This window comes from Rattus norvegicus, chromosome 1 (assembly GCF_036323735.1).
Source record: "Rattus norvegicus strain BN/NHsdMcwi chromosome 1, GRCr8, whole genome shotgun sequence".
Classification (NCBI taxonomy): Eukaryota; Metazoa; Chordata; class Mammalia; order Rodentia; family Muridae; genus Rattus; species Rattus norvegicus.
This window is the reverse complement of record NC_086019.1, coordinates 37,662,078-37,683,864: the sequence shown is the minus strand read 5'-3', so window position 1 is coordinate 37,683,864 and position 21,787 is coordinate 37,662,078. Positions and strand designations below refer to the sequence as shown.

General features: G+C 38.1%; 1 pseudogene; it reads left to right on the top strand.

Moving 5' to 3' along the window:
- The window catches only part of LOC120099102 (rho GTPase-activating protein 20-like), a 316,059-nt pseudogene extending 304,352 nt beyond the window's left edge, over positions 1-11,707 (top strand).
- The last annotated feature ends 10,080 nt before the right edge of the window (positions 11,708-21,787 follow it).

The following is a 21,787-nucleotide window of genomic DNA, read 5'->3' as shown; positions in this document are numbered from 1 at the left end:
ATCCGTGCAGGTCCTTTGACTTGTCCAAGTCACACATTTTCACTCCTCTCTGACAAGATAAATTCATTTTCCTAAAGTAATATGATATAAATGTTATATAAATATACAATTCCTTCTTTTGGTTACTTTAGTTTTCTTCTTTCCACATCTGCAAGTAGCCTTAATTGACAATAGTCTAAAACATCAAAAGTTGAAATTTCTAGCAATAAGACTGCTTACCATATTGAGTTAATTGAAGAATATTTAACAGTAAGTGCCTTATGTCTGCAAGGATGATAATGATTCTATCACCTAGAATTTCCTTATAGTGTGTGCTACCCCTCATCAAGTTATTTATGAAATATTATGGTACCAATGGCTTCCTTTGCTGATCTTTGGTCATACTCAATTTACTCTTGTTTCATACAGCATATGTAAACAAATAAGATAATATTAAAACTGCATATGACCAAGGGGACATATATTAGAAATGCAGAATTCAAAGTATGTCTTTTCGAAAATCATATAATAGTAAACATAAGTGAGCCTAAATATTCCATAAGTATAATAAGATATCTTGTAAATTCTTTCAAAAGTAGCAACATAGAAGAATAACACACAAAGTGAGTACTCCTTCTTTGTAAAATTCACAAACTTACTGAAAGGTAAATCAATGAAAACCTGTCATTAACAGTAACTTTTAAAAGTATTAAGTTTCATGGGAAAATTCTAACCGAGAAATAAAAGGCTTTTATGATTAAAAAAACAAAACCAAAAACAAAAGAAAAAATGAAAAAAAATTCAACCCAAAACAAAACAAAATGTCTTATAAATTGAACAGATATCAGATAATGGAAAGATTCCCACATGTTCATGAATCAGTCAGATTTAAACAGTAAAAATTCTAGACCATCCTGTAGTAACATTTTGATTCTATCCTTTGAAAGCTTGATAAAATTTATAACACTCTTGATGTTATTAGGAGAAACAATATTGTAGAAGTGATTTTTTAAACTTCTTTCCTCCCAGTCTTCTGCCATGTTCCCTTGACCTCACCCATAAAGCCTCACCAACATCACTTCCTAAACATTAACTGAACAAGGCAACACCAATGAACATGGAAAACTATATGGCACCTGAAACCTTGACAAAGGAATATAGGTACTTGCATCGTAAACACGAGTACGCGATTTTATCTAAAACAAGTGTATTTTTTGGATGCAGGAGAAAGATGAAACCTGCTTTCTGACCCAAACTGATAGTCTGTATATTATTGGTGTGAGACAGTTAATGCTTAGAGTTATTAATGAGCAGTATTTATGGGTCTTTGTTATTTTTTTGTTGACACATACTTTTCCCCCTCTTTTTCGAAAGACTATAGGGTTATTTATCATTTCTGTCCTCTTGTGTATATGTACGTTATCTTCAGCCTGCTGTTTGCCATTCACCAAAAATGCTTTGGGGAACAGAAGTCCAACAAAACCATGATGTTACAAATTGGGGAAAAAATGGATTAGGGAAGAAAATGTATTTGGAAGCTAAAACAGAAAAAAAGTTCAATGACTACTTTATTCCTCTCAGTTATAGCTGTGCATCCAAAACTGTCCTTGCTCAGGTTCACAATAAAAGACATATTTGTGCTTCAGGTGTGGATCTCTAATACTACATCCTTACCCCACACAGGATATGTCGTCCATAATTGCAGGGAAAGGACGAGAATCAGATCACATATTCAAAATTCTACCTGAAAATTCACACTGGTGCCTCAGAGAGAGGATTGACAGTGAACAACTCATTGAATGGATGAAAGAATGCATGCTTGTAATAGCATCTGTCTTGAAGGTAAGGAAGGTTTTCGTGTCACCAACATTAAGCATCTCTCTAGAGATGCATATGTGCTTTCTGTGCTTAAGATTACATGAGGATGACTGTTTCCAAGAACTATGGACATGTGACCTCTTGATAAGAGGCATGGCAGGTAAAAGTCTGACAAACCCAAAGATTCATCATAATGACACAGGTGAACAGCTTCTGTTGGAAGTTCACATCCTCATATATCCTATGGGCTTTAGTTGGGCATTACAAATATTCCCACTGATTTCGCCTCTGAACATACCCTGTGAATTAATAGTTGAACAAGTTATAATGGTGGTAAAAATGTGCTTTATCAAATGAATGTATTAAATAATATTTACCAAAAAATATCCTTCACAAATAACAGTTCAAATTGACAAGTCCAACACTCACCTACAATAAGCTATCGATGTTGAATATTACCCTCTGTCTTGTATATACCAGAAGTCGTTTTCCTTCTCAATCAAAAAATAATCCAGCACTTTCACTTTTGCCAGAAAATGCCATTCTAATTCCATGTCAAATATTCAAGTATTAGCCTAACCTACTTTTAACTTGTCTAACACACTAACACTCCTAACTTGCCAGGGAGCTGCACTGACTCTAGAGCAAATATCATTGTTTTATTTTTACTTGGGCCATGATCTGATTTCACCTTTCAGAAGTCTGTGAAGCTATGGCCCAGACATAAATAATAAAAATAATGCTCTGGGATTAACTATGCTTACTAACATTAGGCAAAGGTACTGAATGATCCTTCCTTGGCCTTCCAAGTCTGTCTGATTCTCACTGCCAGAAACTTAAGACCTTACTGAAGTTAGCCATGTGTATTCAAAGCAATTTACAGGTACAAGGGCACCTGGGATTCTTCCATTTTTATGGCTTGCTATCCTTAGTACAACATGAAAGTTCATTGTTGTATTTCATGCAAAAGACAGTTTCTGTCCTTCAAACAATCTGATGCTTACAACTAAATTTAGATAGTTGAATATTTACAAATTTTAAGGAAAAGACATGAAACTGTGAGACCTTCTCACATGGAAAATAAGTAAGCTTCATCACTATTCCTGCTGGGTCTGTAAGCAAGGTGTACTTGTATACAACAGCTTTACACTGTGTGAGCCTAAAGTACAGATTCAACAATTATACAGTCAGGATGAGTTAATTTTGGGTGCTGTCATTTTTGATAGTTGCCTATGCCAAGAAGAGGACTTTGGTTTTGGTTTGATTGTTTTGGTAGATTTTTAAACCATCATCATCATCGTCATCATCATCGTCATTTTACTTTTTTTTTGTTTGTTCATTTTATGTCTTGTATGCTGCCCCCTACCTATTCTCCCCTCACAGGGTCTCTCTCCTTCCCTGAGCTGAATTGGGACCCTTGGGTTGTCCTCCTACCCAGGCACATCAACTCTCTTCAGATTTAGCATATCTTCTCCCCCTAAAGCCAGGTAGGGACAGGTTTTCACAGTCAACAGCTTACAGATAGCCCCTGCTCCACATGTTGGGGGACCCACAAGGAGACTAAGCTTTACATTTGCTAGAAATTGTGCTGTAGGTCATGCTGCAGCTTCTGCAGGATTTTTAGATGTTAATTCAGCCTTTGACAGCTCCAAGTGGTGCTGCTTAGTTGATTCTGTAGCTCTTCCTGTGGAGTTCCTATCTCCTCCAGGTCATGGAATCTCTCCCCCATTTCTTCCATACAAGCCCTTGATTGATCCATAAGATCCAATGATTGGCTGTGGCTCTACATAGCCTGTTTGAGTCAGCTGCTGGGTGGAGACTCTCAGAGGGCAGTTATGATAGGTTCCTGTCTGGATATTCCACATAGCATCTGGCGTTTTTCAAGGCAGAGAGAGCTTTGGGCTGGGAAGTGGAGTGCAGATCTATGATTGCAAGTCATGGTGTGGACTAGAAGTCAGGAGAGGCAATTTGAACAGACAATAGGTTTGTTTCATTGCTATAGCAACTAGGACACTGCTTCATTGATTCTAGTCTTAGGGAAGAAAACACAAGGTCCTCCATATAGGTTCAACATTTGATCCAAGATTCTGGGGAGATAGAAGTTTGGGAGTCTTTTATGTAATATGCTTTCAACCAATGATTCTCAGCCATCCTAATACTGTAACACTAATATATTTCCATATGGTTTGGTGATTACTAACCATTACATCATTTTGCTGCTTTCTCACAATTAAAATTTTGCCATTGGCAAGAATTATAAAGAAAAATGGAGAGAATATATGACATAGAAGAGATATGATATGTGAACCCCTAATGGATTATAACTCCCAAGTTAAGAATCACTAGTCTAAACTGTTAATTTTAAACAAAAATGCTTTTCATGTTCTTTCTAAAGTGTACATTGACCATTACTTTTTTATTTTCATTTTAAAAAAGGACTTCATTGCAAACATTGAAGGAAGTTTACTTACTTCTGACTTATATGAGAATTGACTTAGCATCCCAGATGAAAGAACTCTGGCTGGAAAAATTAATGCCATCCAAAGGTAATGATACAGAAAGCACTTGGGGAACTATACCAATATAGAAGCAGTGTTTTTGTAAGGTACATAGGCTTGTGTTTACAGTATTATAAGCTGGGGTGATGTCCCATGCCAAGAGGTTTCCTTAGCACAGACACGTATTGTCACTTTTTAAACACGTTCATTTCTCAAACTAGAGTGTTGAACCATGTCTGTAATCCCACCTGGGTGTCTTCTCCTTTATAACTGTCACAGTTTAGAAGACAGCCTATGCAACACCTTGTGTGCAGGTCAGCCTAGAGTATTGGTTTAGTCCCTGTGTGAAACAAATTAAAAGAAGGCGGTGTGTATAATACCTGTGGATTATTTGCATCCTAATATTATTACCATGTTACTGTGAATATACCACATGCTAAATATATGTCATTGATTAGAACATGAAGCTATTACTGAATACTTCTTTCTCAGATATAACTACCTCGAACAGTCTAGGTCAGGTATAGCTTTGACTTCTTTGAATCTTTTTTCTGTGCAATACTACAGAGAATGATTTTGTGTGTAACAAGAGCATTGAGCTCCACATGCTACCCAGGTGCCATGCATCTCTGTCTTGCTGTAGTGAAACTTTTATAATCGCATTGTGTAGGGTCACTAGAGTGCTTTCTGCTCCTTACGTTCTAGAGTGTCACATGAATGTTACATGGATTTATACTACATTAGACATTAAATGTGTCTCCACTCCATGGTGCTTGGGAAGATGGATTGATGTTTAGTAACACTAGATACACATACACAGAACACATATGGCCTGCAACAATCTCATTCATTCTAATACCAATATCCCGACACCTTCCTCTGGCTTCTGTAGGAAGCAGTCAAATATCTATTACATAGAAAATCATTCATACTTTTAAAATGTTCCCATGATTTTATACAGTAAAATGATTTGCAGAAAATATTTTATGTAGTACTCTAGCTGTATATTATACTTCTTTTGAATTCTGGTTATACTATGAGTTGGTCTACAAAACATTTGCTCTGTTTTCTTCATAGTTAGTTTTGTAACTAACATTAGTTTTCAGATGGTCTAAAATAAAATTATCCCTTTTCTTTGTTTAGACTTCTACTGAAGATTCCTCAGGCAAACTTTCTCCTTCTAAAGCATTTCATTTGCGTATTAGTCATAATAAGAGACTCATCCACGAATAATTTAGACACTCACAGGTTATCTATCCGGATAGCTCCTTATGTTTTGTGGGATCAGACTACAAAGGATGCATGGTTTTGGAGTGATGTATCAAGAAAGGTAAGGGGATCTGACTTTTGCCTTTGGGAACAAAATTCTCATTGTAATGCAGGAAGTAGGAATATTTTGGAAAGATCATTTCTGTAAAAGGAAACCCTAGGATTCCATTTTCTGGAGTGGAGTGAAATATATATTTATCTGTTTCAGGAAGATTTGGGAAGAAAGATGGTTAATGTAGTTTAAAATAAATGAATCATTTCAGTCTTTCTTTTGTTCTTTCTTCATAGATATTGATTTTGGCCAACAGAATGCTTCACATATAATGGTAGTCAAAGAAGACTAGAGTGAAGTTTAAAATAATCCTATTTACCCAGGTTTTGCTTGTTTTTTTTTTTCATTCCAGTCCTCTTTTTGGAGTATATAATAGTTGTGTTTCACAGTAATTAGACTATTATATTATTAAATATTCACATCAAGTGAAATAATGGTCATATAAAAGTACATATCACATATATATATGTATATATATATTTCATATGTGTGTGTGCATATTTGTGTGTGTGTGTGTGTGTGTGTAGGTGACAAATTGGTGTATATTATTTTGTATACTTTCAATTACTTTACAACTAATGTGTTCAGGTGCAGTTTTAAGTTCTTCAGGTCTCAAGGACCTCCACATCAAACCAGATACATTCAAACTAATGGAAGAAAAAGTGGGGAAGCATCTCAAACACATGGGCACTGGAGAAAATTTCCTGAACCAAACACCGATGGTTTATGCTCTAAGATCCAGATTCGACAAATGGGATCTCATAAAACTGCAAAGCGTCTATAAGGCAAAGGACACTGTGGTTAGGACAAAATGGCAACCAACAGATTGGGAAAAGATCTTTACCAATCCTACAACAGATAGAGGGCTTATATCCAAAATATATAAAGAACTCAAGAAGTTAGACCGCAGGGAGACAAACAACCCTATTAAAAAGTGGGGTTCAGAGCTAAACAAAGAATTCACAGCTGAGAAATGCCGAATGGCTGAGAAACACCTAAAGAAATGTTCAACATTTTTAGTCATAAGGGAAATGCAAATCAAAACAACCCTGAGATTTCACCTCACACCAGTGAGAATGGCTAAGATCAAAACTCAGGTGACAGCAAATGCTGGCAAGGATGTGGAGAAAGAGGAACACTCCTCCATTGTTGGTGGGATTGCAGACTGGTAAAGCCATTCGGGAAATCAGTCTAGAGGTTCCTCAGAAAATTGGACATTGAACTACCTGAGGACCCAGCTATACTTCTCTTGGGCATATACCCAAAAGATGCCCCAACATATAAAAAAGACACGTGCTCCACTATGTTCATAGCAGCCTTATTTATAATAACCAGAAGCTGGAATGAACCCAGATGCCCTTCAACAAAGAATGGATACAGAAAATGTGGTACATCTACACAATGGAATACTACTCAGCTATCAAAAACAATGACTTTATGAAATTCATAGGCAAATGGAGGGAACTGGAAAATATCATCCGGTGTGAGGTAAACCAATCACAGTAAAACACACATGGTATGCACTCATTGATAAGTGGCCATTAGCCCAAATGCTTGAATTACACTAGATGCACTGAACACATGAAACTCAAGACCGATGATCAAAATGCGAATGCTTCACTCCTTCTTTAAAAGGGAAACAAGAATACCCTTGACAGGGAATAGAGAGGCAAAGATTAAAACAGAGGCAGAAGGAACACCCATTCAGAGCCTGCCACACATGTGGCCCATACATATACAGCCACCCAATTAGACAAGATGGATGCAGCAAAGAAGTGTAGGCCGACAGGAACCGGATGTAGATATCTCCTGAGAGACACAGCCAGAGTACAGCAAATACATAGGCAAATGCCAGCAGCAAACCACTGAACTGAGAAGGGGACTCCCATTGAAGGAATAAGAGAAAGGACTGCAAGAGCTGGAAGGGGCTCGAGACCCCATATGAACAACAATGCAACCAAACAGAGCTTCCAGGGACTCAGCCACTACCCAAAGACTATACATGAACTGACCCTGGGCTCTAACCTCATAGGTAGCAATGAATAACTTAGTAAGAGCACCAGTGGTAGGGGAAGCCCTTGGTCCTGCTAAGACTGAACCCCCAGTGAATGTGACTATTGGAGGGAGGACCATAATGGGGGGGAGGATGGGGAGGGGAACACCTATATTGAAGGGGAGGTGGAGGGGATAGGGGGATGTTGGCCCGAAAACAGGGAAAGGAAATAACTATCGAAACGTAAATAAGAAATACTCAAGTTAATAAAGAAAAAATATTTTTTCACTAATTTATTTTCTCTATATCCTGATTACAGTCCCTTCCTCCAAGTCCCATCTTCACGACCCCTTCTTCCCTCCATTTTCCTTCATCTTAGTAGTGTAGAACTTCCACAAACACCAATTCACTCTCATACATCAACTCACAACAGGAATAAGTGCATCTCCTCCCATTGAAGCTAGACAAAGCAGCCCAGCTAAAAGAAAGCAATCAAGTGGTAGACCACAGAGTCAGAGCTAGCCTGCACACTAATACTTAAGGTACATATATAAGATCCAGCTGCACATCTGCTACATATATGTAGGGGGCCTAGATCCTGCTGCTGGAGCATATGAAGGGGGAGGTCCTGCAGATTCAAAGCTGAAGGATCACAATGATTTAAAGGCTACAGCAAGCTAGGATATATAAGGAGAGGCATGTCTGGGAGGTTCCGGTATTGATGGTGTAGCAAAATCCATAGGGCTTGAAGCAGACCAGTGACTTATTTCGATGTACAATTGCAAGTAAACCTGTTTGGACAAAAGGGTATAATTCCTGCATTTTTAAAAAGAATTTTATTTTTTGTTTGGTTTTTTAATTTAACTTTAAAACTTTATTTAATTTTAATTTTTGAAGTTTGCGAGGGGGATTGTTATCAAGAGATAGTTGGAAGGATTGAAAAATAAAATGAGAGCTACTTGTGATCATGATGATAAATTTAAAGAGATTCAAAAAAGACATATATTTTGAAAAGGATAAAAGGCAACAAAAGAGTTAAAACTGAAAGAAAGCAGGGTACATTTTAACTAGTAGTTTCCAGGGATTAAGTCCACAGGAAGGACGAATTAGTGATGTCACACACATGAATAGTATTCTCACCCAGGACTCAACTTGGCTTGGACTAGAAACCTACCTTTTATAGGTAATTTCTTATTACCAAGCTCCTGAAAACGTAAAATCCAAGCCTGTATCAAAACGCATGTCCAAATGAAGCAACAAAATTCATTTTTCACTCCTAATAACTATTAGTGATTCTTCTGTTATGGGCAGTTCTTTTCAAATATATTCTTTTGTATGGTCAAGCATGAAAACAAACAAGCAAAACTATTCTGTACAAGCTGCATATAAAATATGACTATCTTGTGCAGGACTGCTCAAACATAAACTTAGCTGCATGCTGGTAAGAAATATGTGATGAGTAGAGTTGACTTAACCTAAGCCATCACCTCAGAAGAAAAGTAACTTATCAGTGTTGCTCAATTTAGGAAGTGTTATAATTTCTATGATTGCTGTGACAAAACACTGATAAAAGCAACTTATGGAAGACAGGTTACACTCCATGATATACTTGGAGTTACCAGTTAACTCCTGAGAAATATCAGGGCCTAAACTGAAGCAGGGCAGGAACCTGAATTCAATAACTGAAGTAAAAGCTGAGTAGGAGTTCTGCCTCTTGCCTTGTACCTCATATCTTTCATTTTCTGACTAATAGCTCAAGGGTGGCACCATCCTGGAGATCTGGGCCCTACAAATTCCAAGGTTAATCAGGACAATATCCCTTAGACTTCTCTATACATTAGGTCAATCTGATGGAGGCATTGTCTCCATTAAACTCCCTTATCTCACCAACTTCTTTTCTCAGGCACATTTGTTTTGCCTTAATAAAACACCAGGATCTAAAACACTAAATAAAGATTGCACATGGGGGAACCCGTGGCTCCAGCTGAATATGTAGCAGAGGATGGCCTTATTTGGCATCACTAGGAGGGAAGCTGCTTAGTCCTAAGGAAGCTTGGTGACCCAGAGTTAGGGAATGCTAGGGTGTTGAGGCCAGAGTGTATAGGTGAGGGAGGGAGCACTGTAATAGAGGCAGGGGGAGGAGATACAGGGTTTGTGGAGGTGAACTGTGAAGGGGGATAACATTTGAAATATAAATAAATAAAATAATCAATAAAAAACAAAACAATATGACCAGGGAAACTTATTCAAGTAAGTGGTTCGTTGGGACTTAGAAATGCTGAGAGAGTATAGCACTTCAATGTCATGACAGAGGAGCATGTCTGCAGAAAGAAAAAAAAAAAACCAGCAAGCTGAAACCTGATGTCTCTTGTCTTGGGAAGCAAAAATTTAGCAGAGAAAGTACATTGAAAATGGGCACCTGTATTTTGTAATTCCAAATTATAGGCAATGGCATACTTTTAACAGGAGGGCCAAGGGACTTAAGCCACCAGAAAGTTGTCACAAAGAGGGTATTGCCATGCCTGGAACGAGAAATATTCAAAACATTCCCATTCAAAACATCCCAACAGAAACTCCCAATCCCCCTACCCCCTAAAAATGTCAATGAAAGACAGTTAATATTAGATTAACTCACAGTGTTTGGCAGCACATCAGGTTTGAAATGTTGCTTTGGTTAAGTAGTTCTTCTATTCTTTGCAAGTATGCCTTAAATTTTGACAAGTTTTGGTAAAATGCAGAGAACTTAAGAGTCTTCATTTCAGAAACTTCATATCATGCGTTCCTATCTGTGGCAACTGTTATTTTCCTCATAGTTTTGGATTTCATTTTTAAATTTCAATTTTGTAAACCATGTGAAATGACAATCTTGTTTTGCCTTATGTTGTTACAGATGTCCATTATACAAATCATGATCGACAACTATCATCAAATATTTGGAAATGATGATATATTTAATAAACATATTGACAGAAGATCTGAGGATTTAAAGACTTGTGCAGATAAACTCTTCTGGCAAATCAAAGAATTCCTAGCTGGCCATAACAAGAATACATGCGATAATGGTGAAAAATTAAAAATTTTATCCATTGCTCTGCAGGAGGAAGGTCCTACAGGTGATCCAAGATTTATTTAGTCATCAAATGAATGGAAGGATGACATCATTCACTTATTTCATAAATTTGTAAATATGAGAGCAGTTTTGGGCACAAAATGATATTAGAGTATGGAAAAACTTTAATTAAATTATACTTAAATTTATGCATATGTAAATACAAACCAATATATATGTATGTATAATTTATATGTATACACACAAACAGACAGACAGACACACACACACACACACAAATACTTATGTACTATATATACCACATGGAAGTATGACAGACTCTTTATTCAGCTTCTGTAAGAATCCCACAATAGTGCCATTCTTCCTATGGTCTTTAAGTCATAGAGGATTCATGCATATGAAATTATTATTTTATAATTTTATAATTTTATAATTATTATTATTTTTGATAAGATCATTTAGAAACAATGTTTTAATTCATACATCCATTCTGCATGTTTAAGTCCTGTACCACTGTCAACATGCTTTTTGATTTTAATGCAAAAACAATAATGTTTGTTTAATTTCCTACGAGAGACAATCTTGCCAAATGCTTAGCATTGGCATAAATATTAAAAGGCACAGGATCCATTACAAAACCTACGTGAAGAAAGATAAAGAGGCTAAAACGCAACTGATTAATATGGTAGTACCACTCAAATTCCTATACATTGATAATGCAAGTAATTATTTGTATAGAGTTAAGAAAATATACCGAAATATTACTCTTATCTGAAGTGAAGTGAATCTATCATCTGAGAATGTTTGTCTAACAATGACATTTTATGTTTCATTTAACAGGACAGAACAGAACACCTACCACATATAAGTGGTAGAAGATGACTGAAGTCATTATAAGGTCATTCTATTTTAATGTTCCCTTCTATTTTCCACTTAATCATAGCAGAACAATTATTACAACATCCTGCTTCAGCATTCATATGCTATCATAATAAATGTTATAATAAATAAAAGTGTTATTGCTTACACTCCAATGTGCCTTGGTCATGATTCTCCATAGTCTTTGGAAAGTGGGATTTTTCTGTCTCTGCCTCTACAGCCCAGTTATAGTACTTGCTTTCCCACCTCAGTTTCTAAAGTGCAGCCAAAACTAATGACATTAAATAATCCCTCAGAATTGTGCCCAGAATTCTGTGCCATACAAAGTTCTAAATAAAATTCCATTACCAATCAAATTTAATCATCACGCATGATGAAGTTAAAGATGGATCAAAGTTGTTAGATTATACAAAATGACCTGAAAAGATCAGTGCTTAAGCAACTGAGATACAGGCTTTGTGACATGAACTTGGGTCAGCGAAACATACTTTAGAACACAAAAAAAACTGAGTATTGTTGCACAAGCATCTCTAGACCAGAAGCTTCTACCTGGATGAAGGTGGGAGTTGGAGACAGTAGTTAACAGAAGCTTATACGCCAGATATTCCTGACATGTTGTTCAGCAATGATCAAAAGAGACCTTATGCCAAAAAAAAAAAAAAAAAAAACTAAGAAAGACCAATACTGGATGCTCTTTTCAAATGTACATAAACATGCTTTACACACACACACACACTCATGCACACATATATTAATCCTTATACATTACATACATTCAGAAATATACAGAAGCATACAGTATATTTGTTTTATCTCTCTGCATGACCTGAGACCTCAGCATGAAATATTCTTTATTCATTGTCTATGTGGAAATGCTCTGTAATACAATTTTGAGATATGGAAATCTTAGAGAAAATCTCCAGTAATATAATTGATAATTTCCATATTTACTCTTTCTTGGTCCCTCCTGAACTCCCAACTATAATAAGTTCAAAATGTTTTCATTTATTACTATTATTATTTTAAATTTTTAAAATATTTTTATTAGATATATTTCTTTACCTACATTTCAAAGGTTATCCCCCCTCCTGGTTTCCTGTCCATAAGCCCCCATTTCCTCCCCTCCCCCCACACAGGTATTTCACCTATGCATTATTAAAAAATGAATTAAGCACTATAGGCTGACTTTTCTCCCTTCAGTCACTGCAATCTCAAACTCATCAATATTGCTTTATATATGTGTTTATTTATGTATATTTGTATCCTAAAATATGGATACAACTTGAGTCCATTTTCCTGTGTTTGTGATTTAGTTTCCATGATGTGCAGTGTGTATTAGACAATCCATATGCAGGTCATTTCTGTAAAAATTAACCTTCTGACGGTCATCTTTAGATGCCTATAACTTTTGACACATGAATTTTTTCCACTGTTTTACTAGTGCATTGATATTGCTAACATTGTGTTTTTGCACCCATTTTTATGACAGGCAATTTGAAAACACACTTTCAAGTATGGTGGCTCTTAAAGTATTTGTAATCCCTCTTTTACAATGTTCCCTGAGCTATAGAGATTTTTCGCTATATTGTACATGTACTCACAGGTGCTGCGTTTTACACAAAGCACTTTGTGTCCAGTTTTTCTTTTCTGTAATGGTCTCCATTTTCTCTACAAAGAGGGTTCTTTGATGAGGGATGATGGCCCCACTTGTTGGTAGATATAATACTAATATTTAGAATCCTGTAAGAAGCGTGGCAGATTAGTAAATTAGTGTGATAAAGTTTAAGGTTTATGACATCACTAGTTCCATAAATCTGACTAGATTTCTTGCAACCAGCCATGATTTCATTCATTTTGAGAGAAATTCTTCCAATTGTTAAAGTATTTCATGTGACTTTTTCCAAAATATAGATGCTTTAGGTAGCACTTGGATTTCTGTCAAAGTTGGCGGCTTAAGTGCCTGTTCCTAAATAAATCTTACAGGGATGTCTCAGCAATCAACTGATTGTAGATGGATATGTCTTAGAAGGTTCTTAGGTAGATAAAATAGTAGGCAGGTTGACATGTTAAGGAAGCAAATGATACTTTTACTCACCTGCAACACCTATGAAATATGACAATAACCAGTATGGCCAAGATATCAGAATAGGTGCAATAAGTGACACTAACAGCTCAGCTGTAAACAACTGTCCTTTGATTAGACTTAAGTGAAGTTATTTTACCATAGAACTGAACATAGTTCTGGGTCTTCATTTGGTTTCTCAGAAACCTAAGGACCCCTTTAAAATTCAACATATTATGTCTTATTATTTCTCTTTAGGATTGTCAGTGCAAGTCCTTTGACTTTTCACTCCTCTCTGAGAAGGTAAATTCATTTTCATAGTATAATGTGAAATAAATTAAATGTAAATATTTAATTCCTTCATTTTTGACTACTTAATTTTTCTTCTTTGCACACTTGCAATTAGCCTTAATTGACTATAGTCTGAAACATAAAAAGTTCAAATTTGTAGTATCAAGAGAATGCTTACCATACTGAGTTAAGGGAAGAATATTTAGCAATTAGTGCCTTATATCTACAAGGATGACAATCATTCTATAACCTAGAATCTCCTTGCAGTGTGTGCTGCCCAACATCTAGTTACTTATCAACTATTATCGAACCAATGACTTGCCGTGCTCGTCTTTGGTCATACTCAATGACTCCTGTTTTGTACCACATTTCTAAACAAGTAGGAAATATTACAATAGAATGAATCAAAGGGGACAACCCAGAAGATCCTGGACAGATGTCATACAGACCCTAAGAGAACACAAATGCCAGGCCAGATTACTATATCCTACAAAATTCTCAATTAACATAGATGGGGAAACCAAGATATTTCATGACAAAACCAAATTTACACAATATCTTTCTACAAATCCAGCCCTACAAAGGAAAATGAATGGTAAAGCCCAACATAAGGAAGCAAGCTACACCCTAGAAAAATATAGGCAGGGCAGGTTTTCACGAATGAAGCTGCAGTTTCTAAGCAAATTCTCTTCGTTCCAAGTGGGACTCACTTGTAGCAAGCGTAGTTTTCAAGATATAGACAGGGAGAGTTTTCACAAATGGAGCTGCAGTTTCTAAGCAAATGCTCTTCGTTACAAGTGGGACTTGCTTGTAGAAGGTATAGTATTCAAGATATAGACAAAGCAAGAGTTTAGCGAACGGAATTGCAGTTTCTTGGCAAATTCTCTTCATTCCAACTGGGAACCACTTGTAGCAGGTATAGTTTTCAAGATATAGGCTGGGAAAGTTTTTGCGACTGGAGCTGCAGTTTCAAAGTGAATTCTCTTCGTTCCAAGCAGTACTCACTTGTAGCAGACATAATTCTCAAGTTATAGGCAGGACAAGTTTTCGCGAATGGACCTGCAGTTTCTAAGCATTTCTCTTCGACCCAAACGTGCCTGACTTGTAGCAAGTGCAGTTTTCAAGATATAAGCGGGGAAATTATTCACGAATTTAGCTGCGGTTTCTAAGTGAATTCTCTCTGTTCCAAGTCTAACTCACATGTAGCAGACATAGTTTTCAACACATAGGCAGGGCAAGTTTTAGCGAATGGAGTTGCAGTTTCTAAGCGAATTCTCTTGGTGCCAAGCGGGACTCACTTGTAGAAGGCGTAGTTTTCAAGATATAGAGAAAGCAAGCCTTTGGCCAACGGAAACGCAGTTTCTTGGCGAATTATCTTCTTTCCAAGTGGAACCACTTGTAGCAGGTGTAGTTTTCAAGATATAAACAGGGCAAGTTTTCGCGAATGGAGTTGCAGTTTCTAAGTGAATTACATTGGTTACAAGTCGGACTCAGTTGTAGCAGGCGTAGATTCCAACATATAGGAAGGCCTAGTTTTCCCAAATGGAGCTGGTTTTTCTAAGCGAATTCTCTGGGTTCCAGTGGGACTCATTTGTCACAGGCGTAGTTTTCAAGACACAAACTAAGGAAGCATTTGCCGAATGGAATCACAGTGTCTTGGTAAATTGACTTCCTTCTGTGTGGAAGTGGGCCAGTTGTATCAGGCATAGTTTTCAAGATATAGGCAGGGGTAATGTTCGAGAATGGAGCTGAAGTTTCTAAGCGAATTTTCTTCTTACCATGTGCTACTCATTTGTCGCCGGCGGAGTTTTCAAGATACAGATTAACGAAGCGTTTGGCGAATGGAATCGCTGTTTCTCAGCATATATAATACGTTCCCTTTGGAACGCAGGTGTCGGAAGGCAAAGTTTAAAAGATTTAGGCAGGAGTAGTTTTCGATAATGGAACTGAAGTGTTCAAGCGAATTCTCTTTGTTCCAAGTGGTTCTCATTTGTAGCACGTGTACTTTTCAAGAAATACACTGAGGAAGCTTTTGGCGAAGGGAATCGCAATTTCTTGGCGAGTTAACTTCGTTCCAAATGGGCCTCGGTTGTAACCGGCATAGTTTTCAAGATATAGGAAGGGGTCATGTTCGCGAATGGAGCTGAAGTGTATAAGCGAATTTGAATTCCCCAAGTTACATTATCTTTGTTCAAAGTGGGTCTCATTTGTAGCACGCGTAGTATCAAAGAAATACACTAAGGAAGCTTTTGGCGAATGGAATTGCAGTTTCTCGGCGAATTGTCATAGATACAAGTGGGACTCTGTTGTAGCAGGCACAGTTTTCACGATATAGGCTGTGCAAGTTTCTGCAACTAGAGCTGCTGTTTCTAAGAAAGTTCTCTTCGTTCAAAGCGGGACTCATTTGTAGCTCGTGTAGTTTTTAAGATATACACCAAGGAAGTGTTTGGCGAATAGAATCGCATGTTTCTTGGGGAATTAACTTCGTTCCATGTGGGCCTCGGTTGTAGCAGGCATAGTTTTCAATATATAGGCAGGGGTAATGTGGGCGAATGGAGCTGAAGTGTATAAGCGAATTTTCTTCTTACCAAGTGCTACTCATTTGTCACCGACGTAGTTTTCAAGATAAAGACTAAAGAAGCGTTTGGCGAATGGAACCGCAGTTTCTCAGCAAATTTACTTCAGTCCCATAGGGACTCAGGTGTAGCAGGCATAGTTTTCACGATATAGGCTGTGCAAGTTTCTGCAACTAGAGCTGCTGTTTCTAAGAAAATTCTCTTCGTTCAAAGCGGGACTCATTTGTAGAACCTGTACTTTTTAAGATATAGACTAAGCAAGTGTTTGGCGAATGAAATCGCATGTTTCTTCGGGAATTAACTTCGTTCCATGTGGGCCTAGGTTGTAGCAGGCATAGTTTTCAAGATATAGGCAGGGGTAATATTCGCGAATGCAGCTGAAGTTTCTAAGCGAATTTTCTTCTTACCAAGTGCTACTCATTTGTCGCCGACGTAGTTTTCAAGATACAGACTAAAGAAGCGTTTGCCGAATGGAACCGCCGTTTCTCAGCAAATTTAATTCGTTCCCATTGGGACTCAGGTATAGGCAGGCATAGTTTACAAGATTTAGGCAGGAGGAGATTTCGATAATGAAGCTGAAGTGTTTAAGCGAACTAGCTTTGTTCCGAGTGGGTCTCATTTGTAGCACGCGTAGTTTTCAAGAAATACCCTAAAGAAGCTTTTGGCAAATGCAATCGCAGTTTCGTGGCGAATTGACTTGGATACAAGTGGGACTCGTTTGTAGCGGGCAAAGTTTTCACGATATAGGCTGTGCAAGTTTCTGCAACTAGAGCTGCTGTTTCTAAAAAAATTCTCTTCGTTCAAAGCGGGATTCATTTTTGCACGTGTAGTTTTTAAGTTATAGACTTAAATGGTTTTGCGAATGGAATCGCAATTTCTTGGAAAGTTAACTTCGTTCCACATGGTCCTCGGTTGTAGCAGGCTTAGTTTTCAAGATATAGGCAGGAGTGATGTAGGCTAATGGAGCTGAAGTTTCTAAGCGAATTTTCTTCTTACCAAGTGCTACTCACTTTTCGTCTATGTAGTTTTCATCGTTTGGCGAATGGAATCGCCGTTTCTCAACAATTATAATTCGTTCCCATTGGGATTCATGTGTAGCAGGCATAGTTTTCAAGATTTAGGCAGGAGAAGTTTCAAAAAAGGAGCTGAAGTGTTTAAGCGAACTGTCTTTGTTCCGAGTGGGTCTCATTTGTAGCACGCGTAGTTTTCAAGAAATACCCTTAAGGAAGCTTTTGGCGAATGCAATCGCAGTTTCTCAGCGAATTGACATGGATACAAGTGGGACTCTGTTGTAGCAGGCATTCTTTTCACGATATAGGCTGAGCAAGTTTCTGCAACTGGAGCTGCTGTTTCTAAGAAAGTTCTCTTCGTTCAAAGCGGGACTCATTTGTAGCACCCGTACTTTTTAAGATATAGATTAAGCAACTGTTTGGCGAACGGAATCGCATGTTTCTTCGGGAATTAACTTCGTTCCATGTGGGCCTCAGTTGTAGCAGGAATAGTTTTAAAGATATAGGCAGGGCTAATGTTCGCGAATGGAGCTGAAGTTTCTACGCGAATTTTCTTCTTACCAAGTGCTACTCATTTGTCACCGACGTAGTTTTCAAGATACAGATTAAAGAAGTGCTTGGCGAATGGAACCGCCGTTTCTCAGCAAATTTAATTCGTTCCCATTGGGACTCAGGTATAGGCAGGCATACTTTACAAGAATTAGGCAGGAGGAGATTTCGATAATGAAGCTGAGGCGTTTATGCGAATTATCTTTGTTCCGAGTGGGTCTCATTTGCAGCACTCGTAGTTTTCAAGAAATACCCTAAGGAAGCTATTGGCGAATGCAGTCGCACTTTCTTGGAGAATTGACTTGGATACAAGTGGGACTCTGTTGTAGCAGGCACAATTTTCACGATACAGGCTGAGCAAGTTTCTGCAACTGGAGTTGAAAATTCTCTTCGTTTTACTGGAGTAAGAAATTACTGGAGTAAGAAATTACTGGAGTAAGAAAATTCTCTTCGTTCAAAGCAGGACTCATTTGTACCACGTGTAGTTTTTAAGGTATAGTCTAAGGAAGTGTTTGGTGAATGGAATCGCATGTTTCTTGGGGAAGTAACTTCGTTCCAAGTGGGCCTCGGTTGTAGCAGGCCTAGTTTTCAAGATATAAGCAGGGGTAATGTTCGAGAATGGAGCTGAAGTTTCTAAGCGAATTTCTTCTTACCATGTGCTACTCATTTTTCGCTGGCCTAGTTTTCAAGATACATATTAAAGAAGAGTTTGGCGAACGGAATCGCCATTTCTCAGCAAATTTACTACAGTCCCATAGGGACTCAGGTGTAGCAGGCATAGTTTTCAAGATTTAGGCAGGACTAGTTTTCAATAATGGAACTGAAATTGTTAAGATAATTCTCTGTGTTCCAAGTGGTTTTCATTTGTTGCACGCGTTCAAGAAATACACTAAGGAAGCTTTTGGCGAAGGGAATCGCAATTTCTTGGCGAGTTAACTTCATTCCAAGTGGGCCTCGGTTGTAGCCGGCATAGTTTTCAAGATATAGGAAGGGGTCATGATCGCGAATGGAGCTGAAGTTTCTAAGCGAATTTGAAATCCCCAAGTTACATTATCTTTGTTCCAAATGGGTCTCATTTGTAGCACGCGTATTTTTCAAGAAACACACTAAGGAAGGTTTTGGTGAATGCAATCGCAGTTTCTCGGCGAATTGACATGGATACAAGTGGGACTCTGTTGTAGCAGGCACAGTTTTCACGATATAGGCTGTGCAAGTTTCTGCAACTAGAGCTGCTGTTTCTAAGAAAGTTCTCTTCGTTCAAAGCGGGACTCATTTGTAGCTCGTGTAGTTTTTAAGATATACACCAAGGAAGTGTTTGGCGAATAGAATCGCATGTTTCTTGGGGAATTAACTTCGTTCCATGTGGGCCTCGGTTGTAGCAGGCATAGTTTTCAATATATAGGCAGGGGTAATGTGGGCGAATGGAGCTGAAGTGTATAAGCGAATTTTCTTCTTACCAAGTGCTACTCATTTGTCACCGACGTAGTTTTCAAGATAAAGACTAAAGAAGCGTTTGGCGAATGGAACCGCAGTTTCTCAGCAAATTTACTTCAGTCCCATAGGGACTCAGGTGTAGCAGGCATAGTTTTCACGATATAGGCTGTGCAAGTTTCTGCAACTAGAGCTGCTGTTTCTAAGAAAATTCTCTTCGTTCAAAGCGGGACTCATTTGTAGCACCTGTACTTTTTAAGATATAGACTAAGCAAGTGTTTGGCGAATGAAATCGCATGTTTCTTCGGGAATTAACTTCGTTCCATGTGGGCCTAGGTTGTAGCAGGCATAGTTTTCAAGATATAGGCAGGGGTAATATTCGCGAATGCAGCTGAAGTTTCTAAGCGAATTTTCTTCTTACCAAGTGCTACTCATTTGTCGCCGACGTAGTTTTCAAGATACAGACTAAAGAAGCGTTTGCCGAATGGAACCGCCGTTTCTCAGCAAATTTAATTCGTTCCCATTGGGACTCAGGTATAGGCAGGCATAGTTTACAAGATTTAGGCAGGAGGAGATTTCGATAATGAAGCTGAAGTGTTTAAGCGAACTAGCTTTGTTCCGAGTGGGTCTCATTTGTAGCACGCGTAGTTTTCAAGAAATACCCTAAAGAAGCTTTTGGCAAATGCAATCGCAGTTTCGTGGCGAATTGACTTGGATACAAGTGGGACTCGTTTGTAGCGGGCACAGTTTTCACGATATAGGCTGTGCAAGTTTCTGCAACTAGAGCTGCTGTTTCTAAAAAAATTCTCTTCGTTCAAAGCGGGATTCATTTTTGCACGTGTAGTTTTTAAGTTATAGACTTAAATGGTTTTGCGAATGGAATCGCAATTTCTTGGAAAGTTAACTTCGTTCCACATGGTCCTCGGTTGTAGCAGGCTTAGTTTTCAAGATATAGGCAGGAGTGATGTAGGCTAATGGAGCTGAAGTTTCTAAGCGAATTTTCTTCTTACCAAGTGCTACTCACTTTTCGTCTATGTAGTTTTCATCGTTTGGCGAATGGAATCGCCGTTTCTCAACAATTATAATTCGTTCCCATTGGGATTCATGTGTAGCAGGCATAGTTTTCAAGATTTAGGCAGGAGAAGTTTCAAAAAAGGAGCTGAAGTGTTTAAGCGAACTGTCTTTGTTCCGAGTGGGTCTCATTTGTAGCACGCGTAGTTTTCAAGAAATACCCTTAAGGAAGCTTTTGGCGAATGCAATCGCAGTTTCTCAGCGAATTGACATGGATACAAGTGGGACTCTGTTGTAGCAGGCATTCTTTTCACGATATAGGCTGAGCAAGTTTCTGCAACTGGAGCTGCTGTTTCTAAGAAAGTTCTCTTCGTTCAAAGCGGGACTCATTTGTAGCACCCGTACTTTTTAAGATATAGATTAAGCAACTGTTTGGCGAACGGAATCGCATGTTTCTTCGGGAATTAACTTCGTTCCATGTGGGCCTCAGTTGTAGCAGGAATAGTTTTAAAGATATAGGCAGGGCTAATGTTCGCGAATGGAGCTGAAGTTTCTAAGCGAATTTTCTTCTTACCAAGTGCTACTCATTTGTCACCGACGTAGTTTTCAAGATACAGATTAAAGAAGTGCTTGGCGAATGGAACCGCCGTTTCTCAGCAAATTTAATTCGTTCCCATTGGGACTCAGGTATAGGCAGGCATACTTTACAAGAATTAGGCAGGAGGAGATTTCGATAATGAAGCTGAGGCGTTTATGCGAATTATCTTTGTTCCGAGTGGGTCTCATTTGCAGCACTCGTAGTTTTCAAGAAATACCCTAAGGAAGCTATTGGCGAATGCAGTCGCACTTTCTTGGAGAATTGACTTGGATACAAGTGGGACTCTGTTGTAGCAGGCACAATTTTCACGATACAGGCTGAGCAAGTTTCTGCAACTGGAGTTGAAAATTCTCTTCGTTTTACTGGAGTAAGAAATTACTGGAGTAAGAAATTACTGGAGTAAGAAAATTCTCTTCGTTCAAAGCAGGACTCATTTGTACCACGTGTAGTTTTTAAGGTATAGTCTAAGGAAGTGTTTGGTGAATGGAATCGCATGTTTCTTGGGGAAGTAACTTCGTTCCAAGTGGGCCTCGGTTGTAGCAGGCCTAGTTTTCAAGATATAAGCAGGGGTAATGTTCGAGAATGGAGCTGAAGTTTCTAAGCGAATTTCTTCTTACCATGTGCTACTCATTTTTCGCTGGCCTAGTTTTCAAGATACATATTAAAGAAGTGTTTGGCGAACGGAATCGCCATTTCTCAGC